Below are 7,421 nucleotides of genomic sequence, written 5' to 3' on the forward strand. Positions count from 1 at the left end.
TTGTTGTTGTTTCCAACAAATCACACCATTGTCACCACCTTCCCTTTCCAACAGTTTTTAAGACTGGGAATATGTGTTTGGTTGGTGACTGCACAAATGAGGTGATTAAATGCAAATGCTGTTTCTAATATTAAGACTGGAGTGTGTAGCTCTGGGCTTCTCATAATAAAACCAGCTGAAATTAATATCTAGTTTGGTAGTGTGTAGTCTTGAAATTTTTTTTGGTAGTTTGCCCAATAGCTTCAAGACTATGTACAAAATCCATACTAAACTGCATTTACTTCTCTGCAGGTGCCAAGCCTTTAAGGAATGGGAGAGATCTCAGACAGACATCCCAAAAGTTTGACTAGATGTCCACCTACATACTTTACTGTTTTTACAGGGAGGAATAAAGAAATAAAAACATCCATCTATATTGAAGCTGAGGCTATGTAAAAAGCTTTATGAATCTGTGTAGCTATTCCTCAGAGTCACTTCAAATTTAGTAGTACCTGAGGTATTAAAAAGCAGATTGGTACTTTGAGTCTCAAACAAGCCAGCAAAAGATAAATTGCTGAGATGTGGATCCATATAATCTCCATTTGATGCCCAGCATGTGGGCTGTTCTTGCATGGCATTGCAAAGAGAAATAGCAGTCACCTGAAAGAGGGGGAGAGATAGATATGGAGAGAGAAAAAGTAGAGGCACATGGTACAAGGAAAGGAAAACATAATCCCAAGACATTCTTCTGCCTTCTGTTTATGTTTCCAGGGCTAATGTGCTTATGGGAGCAAGTCTGCCTGGAAAAGGCCCTGTTCTTGACTGATCCCTTCTGTGTAGCAGCTGCTGAAAAGAGCAATGCAGCACAAGATGAGATCAGAACTCTGATTTGTCTCCTATTCCCAGCCTCAGTCCAGGCTTGAGTGTCCTGTCTCTTGCATGGGCAGGCTAAACCTCTCAGGTCAGTCCTGCTTCAGCAAATGAGGTCTGAGTATGGGGTGGAGGGGGAAGAGAGAGCACAAGGTGGGGCTCCTGCCACACTCAGGCAGGATGATCTGAACCCCTTCCTGACAGCTGAGATCAGTTTGGTCAAAGTAGCAAACTGTGAAGCCAAAGCCCAGGGCTCAAGTCTAGGATGAAAATACAGTGTAAATATAACCATTCAGAGCTGTGGAGCATCTGGTGTGCTTGGGAAATGCCAAGGGCACTGCACAAAATCTCTGAGTGCAAGTATTGGAAAAATTTCAGGGGCATTAGCTGTGGTCATGCTAAAAAGGCAGGGAAAATAAGGTCAAGTAGAACTCATATTGGGATGAGTGTCGGAGCCAGTGTGGGCACTTCTGAGCTGCACTGTACTGTGCTCCATTGTTGTTTAGATGTTTTGGTGCCTCGTCAAAGATGCAGCTGCATGCTTGCAATCCACTGATCCTCAACAGAGCAGGGCAGCAAAGACTGAGACCCTCTGAAAGCACCATAAGAATAGTCCTTTTTAAGCAATTCCATAATATACAGGAGTATTCTTAAATTTTCCTTCAAGTGATCGGGACAAAGAGGAGTCTCTCTATTGGCTTAGTTACATTAAAATAAATATTTGAATATAAGTGACCAGATATCTCTAGTCCTTTCCACACAAGCTTGAATCCAATATTTTACCAGGAATGCCCACTACAAGCTAAAAAACAGGTAGATTATTCCCACTAGTCTCACTCTAAAGTAGGTAAATGAGACAAAGATTGATTACATGACTTGGTGAGGTCAACATGCAGGCCAGTGACAGAGCTGAAAGCAATGCTGTCATCTCCTGAGTCTCATCTGGATCCATCAAACCACAGCATCACAATGCACAAGGCAAAGTTCTCATCTTGTTTAAGCTAGAATGACAGACTACATTCAAATGGCCAAACATGATATCTTGACAAAGAAAAAAAAATAAGTTGCTTCAAAGCCTAGAAGAATAGAACTATCCTCTTATAAAAAAAGCAACTCACTTTCCTGGAAGGCATGTATTTCCCAGTCACTGTTTCTCTCCATACCTTCACATACCCGATCAAGACTAGAGCTTCCCTCTATCCTTCTTTCCTTGCCCTTACATTTGTATAAATATTCCTCTCACCTGTCTTATTTTTAACTCAAGCAAGACCCTATGTCTTGGTCCTTTTACTACCATAAACCCATTCTCAGCAGAGAGACATTAATAAAACCTTCCTTTGCTTTATTTCGTTTTCTCTTCTTGCTGACAGGGTGCATTGAGCTACATGATAAACATTTACAGCCAACAGTCGAAAAGAAATGAGGACTGTAATAGGGTCTTGCTTTTTGTCTTTCACTTGTAAGACTGCAGCAAATATAACTCAGGCTGCAAGTGCTTTAGTGGATTGGGTCCCCAGCTCACCTTTCTGTGGTCTCTAACTAAGATCAGCCCCAGATCTCTAACTAAGATCTCCCCCCACCTCCAGTGGGGGAGAATCTCTCACCTTTGTTTTCAAGGTTATAAACACCAGAAAGGATAAGCAGTGACAGAGGGGAATGGTGGGAGAGGCTGGCAGTGCTTTCTGCATAGCAGCTGGCAAAGAGCCAGTGGTGATTCTCCCAATCCTCAGTGCCCATGATCACCTCCTTCTTCAGCTCCTGGTGGGTGTGAAGGGTCAGGAAAGGAAGGGAGGCAGGGTAGCACAGCCAAGGCAAACTTTAAAAGCAGTTTCCATAGCTTCACAATAGATTCAGCTCCGAGATGATAATGACTATGTCTAGCAGTTTATAAAAGCTGGAAAAGGGGATTGAGACATCTCCAAACATGTCCCTAAGCCTTGGGAAAGAAGCTTCATTCAATATGGTTTTGTTTGCTTTCTTTTCTTATTGCTGTGGGATTAGGAGCCTCAGTATTTGTTGGGGAAGAATGAGAAGAATAGTCAAGCAATCACAATGCAATATTAGATCTGACTCGGGGAAACTCAGGTGATGATGGTTGGGCAGGGAATCATCTGGGATACTGGAAAAGTATTGGAAACCAGAAATCAGGGTAACAGTAATGCTAATGGCAAGCAAAGTTTAGAAGGGACAGTGGGCTGTGGGTGAAATCAGCATGCTGGGAAGGAGGGCACTTTAAAATGCTGATGGACCAAAAGAAACTCAATGGCGAAGAGGGAAAGCACTCTGTACTGGAACCAGGTCTGGTACTGTTAACAGAGTACTATTGCTGCTGCCCAGGTTAGCTGGGCACACTGCATCTCAGAAGATGGTCTAGCATTTATTCTCTGCTTCAAACTGCCTTTCAATGGAGACGTACAACATTCATTTTAGGGTTTGTTTCCTTCACTTAGTACTAGAATTGGAAAGTCTGTCCAAACTGTGAAAGAATTGTATGTACAGTGAGAGTGAAAAGAACAATTCTTCTGAAGTTCTTAAGAGTAGGAAATATCTGAGAAGAGATGCAAGATCACACATAGAGCTCAAGGCCTCTTCATAATTAGTATGCCCTGGTAGAAACAGGGAAGGAACTGAGCCTGTACAGAAGACCAGGGACATTATATTATGATTTTTTTGTTTTAATTGTGAGGAAACTATGAGGAAAATGGTAGAACTCTATCACTTGGAACTACTTGAATAAAGTCTTAGTTAATGAACGAAGAACAACTCTATATTAGGAAGATGTACTGGGTAATTAGTTTCCAACATGTTTTTTTTTTACAAACTGCTTGGACAGATCTGTTCTTTAACCTCCTGACTCTGCAGAATCACCTCTCTACCTCTTTCAAACTGCTGCAGTACTATTGACTTTAATGAAACAGGGCCAATTTTACCATCTGGATTGGCCCATGGCTACTTTTTAAAAAGGAATTTTTTTCATAAAGAAAAAAAAATCTGACCAAGGATTAGTTTCCAAAGGTACTTTTTACAGTATATATATTAGATTCATGTACTCCTCTCAGCTTCACAAAGAACATGGATGAAAAACAGGTTGCACATGCACAGTTCAATCAGTGTTGTAACCTACAAGGTAAAATCAAGAGTGGAATATTAGCAGGACACCATTCTGGCATAGGTAAAGAAAGAGAAGGAGCCAAGATTCTCCGAGACTCATGTGTGTGACAGCTGCACAGGAAGAAATTTCTCTCTGGTATATTTGCTGCCACAGGAGAGCAAATGATGATTGAACTGTGTCTGTTGATTTACTTTAATTACAACAGATTGCTTACTCTCCACCTGCCCACTTGATTTCTTTTAAATCCCAGTAGGAGGTAGGGTGATGGTCACCACTGAGACAAGGATGTGCAGACTTCAGGCAGAGATGAAGAGGAAGCAGCACTCTGAAGGGCACACTTTCTGTGACAGCAGAGGCAGGTGTGAGGACAGACTGCTTAGCAGCTCACTGTACAGCACGTCCCTGTGTTTACCCCTGAGAATGGTTAAAGCCCATGAGGCTCTTGAATAGCATTAAATTTACATGATTTAGCAATACAGCCTTCTTAGCATACAACATCAACAAGAAACTGAAGTAAGGAGAGGTTAAAGGCATTCTTAAATTCTTAAAGAACTAGTTCAGGTCCTGAAGATTTATTCCCTATGAAGAAAAACTTGTCAGGTGCTGCTCTGACATCTGTGCTAGCAACTCCTCCAGGTTTCCCAGATTTCCGTAGTGAACTTGTCTTCCTGGAAAGCCTTGCTGGGAAAAGACAAGCTGCAATCTGACCCCTGACAGCCCCAGGGAGTGCATAGGAAAGCTTCACCATCACTAAGTTAGCAAGGCATGCTTTGAGTTTGAACCATAGCATTCCAGCTAGCTATCTTGCAGGAAGCAAAAAGAGTGGGAGATAAATGGGAGGATGCAGAAATAGCTTTCTTTACTGAAAAAACCCCAAGTCCAAATAACAGCATTTGAGAAGCTTCCAAAACCATTTTAGAGCCACAAAAGTACTTCTTTGAAATTTCAAAGGAGAGGTGTCTCCAGGCTGGCACCTGCTATTTACATGTAGTACCTGCACATCCCATTAATGCAGATAGTGGAAATTCAGTGCATAATATTTTGTCACAAAGCAGAACAGTCAGCAGGCTTGAAATTCTTTAAGCCAGCCATAAAAGAATAAAATTGGCAGATGGAAATAAAGTATTTTCATAACCGCATCACTGCATGGAAAGAAATGGTAGCTCTTCATCCAGTGCTTAAAAGACTAAAGATGATGTGCATCACAGCAATCCCCACCATTGCGGAGATGAACTCTATAGGGATTTTCCATGGGAACCACACACAGCAAAGGAAACCTGCACAGAGCATCAAACATGTAGGGGAAATGAAAAACTGCAAAGGTAATTCCGAACATTCTCTGTTCAGGGTCCTGACTTCTCTCCTGCACACCTTTCCTTCCTGTGTTATCTTCAGACCATAAGAATGCCAAAGAAAAAACATATTTGTCTACAGAATTGCTTTTACTTGTTTGGACCTTCTTAAATTCAATGAGAAAGTATTTTTACTGCTTTTATTTTAACAGGGAGGCCAGATACTATCTCATCTCCAGGGATTTCATTTCCCCCTTGCCCTCTGATGAGCAATGAAAAAAGAGAAGACGCAGTACCCTTCACTACCCACTGTAGGTAAATAATTCTCCAGAGCTATTAAGGCAGTACCTTTCACTAGAAACAAATTCATGAGTTTGTGAAGTTTTCTTTTTACTATACATTTTGCAGTCACCTTTAGAGAGGTAGCAGAAGAGAGTTAGCTCTGCTGTGCTGGCACAGGGATAGGGTGGGGACTCTCTTGCGGATACCTCTCAGCAACCTGCACATGTTCCTCAGGCATTTCAGTCTCTTCAGTCCCATGGGAGCAGACTAACCTTGCCCTCCAAAAAATGTAAAACATCTTTTACTAAATGTGGAGTCACTGTATTGTTAGGTTCATTCGATCGTCTGAGATGTGAGAACTTCAATAGGGGCCTGAACCCTGGTACACTGTGAGATACCTCTCCTAGGGTTCATAATTCATGTTTCTTTTCCAGGTTTTGCTGTGCAAATTCAGGTTCACAAACCCATGCCAGGTCAAGCATGTGAGCTCAGCAGTTTCCCATGAGATCTCAAACACAACATTTACTGTAATGTGCACATTTCTTATTCTTCTGCCTCTATGGTAGAAATTAATGTGCCATTTAAATCTCTTGCTGGCATTATAGCGTAAACAGCTGCATCATCAGTTTAGAAGTTTCTTCTCTTTTTTTTCCGTGTCATTGCAAGCAGGGGAATGAGCTGACAGGTAGATGCATCTTATAAATGGCTTTGTTACCCTTTTCTTCCCTGCTGGCCAATTTTGGGTCCTTTCTGCATGGAATGAATTGTCCTTGCAGTAAGTTGAGAAAATCTCTTGGAAAATTACTTTGCAATTGTGGCTGGCAGTGAAGAGGTTAAGCAGATACACAAGGGGTGGGGACAGGTCTGACTGGAACTCTGAGGCAGAAGCCAGTAAGTTGCACTAGCACCAGCACTGAAGTGAGAATAAAATCTATTTTAAGAAGCTGTTTTTAAACAGCTGTTCTTTGAACTGATGTGCATTTTAGTCAAGCTGAAATTGGTTACAGAGTTATACAGAAGGAGAAGAGGGGGAGAATGATTTATTTACTTAAAGGCAAGAAAAGACCTATCTGCAGAGTTTTCTGACTGTGCACTCTGTTGTGTGGAGGTTGTGCCTACAATATAATTGGCTGGGAAGGAGGGCTCCTGGAAGTGGGCACAGCTGCTCAGGTATGACCTGGAAGAATGGATCACCATAGCACTGGGGGCACATGAACATTCAGGTACATTACACAGAAGTGCTTTTTACCTGGCGATCTCACTCTTAATAATTTATTTTTTCATCTATTTTCATATACAACCGTCCTTGTCCTCCTAATGACTTTCCCATGAGGGCTGAATTTGGATTGCCCATAACAAAAATCATGAGTGAATCTATTATTGATTAGGAGCTAAGGCACTTCTGGGGTTAATGTTAATCTCCTGTTTAGGCTACCAGTGGGGAAAGGCAAAGGCTGTACCTGTTCAGTAAGAGTTGCCATCACAGGGACCCAATTCCTCATAAATGATCATCATAGAATTCTTCAGGTTCCTTTATGGAAATTCCTGTACTTGCATGCTTACTCAGTCTAATGGAAGTCAAGAGTTCTGCCTGGAAAAGGGACCCATGCACAAGAAGAGCTGCAGCATCATCCTCATTGCTGCTAATGCACCACTGGATTCCCTTCAGCAGCCATATCTGCATTTCACCAGCTGGGTGAGCTTTTCTCTTTTCTGTTTCCTACACATTCACCAATCTTTCAAATGCTCCTCTCTAATCAAGAAAAACAAACCTGTACTGTGCTAAATGCTCAGTACATGCACTGGCTGGTGGAGCAGTTAAAACACCAGCCTATAATTAGACAGCTTTCAAAGCTTTCCTTTTCCTTCTGTTCTTCCCCATCCCA

The sequence above is a fragment of the Vidua macroura genome, chromosome 5, assembly GCF_024509145.1.
Source record: "Vidua macroura isolate BioBank_ID:100142 chromosome 5, ASM2450914v1, whole genome shotgun sequence".
In the NCBI taxonomy this organism is placed as follows: domain Eukaryota; kingdom Metazoa; phylum Chordata; class Aves; order Passeriformes; family Viduidae; genus Vidua; species Vidua macroura.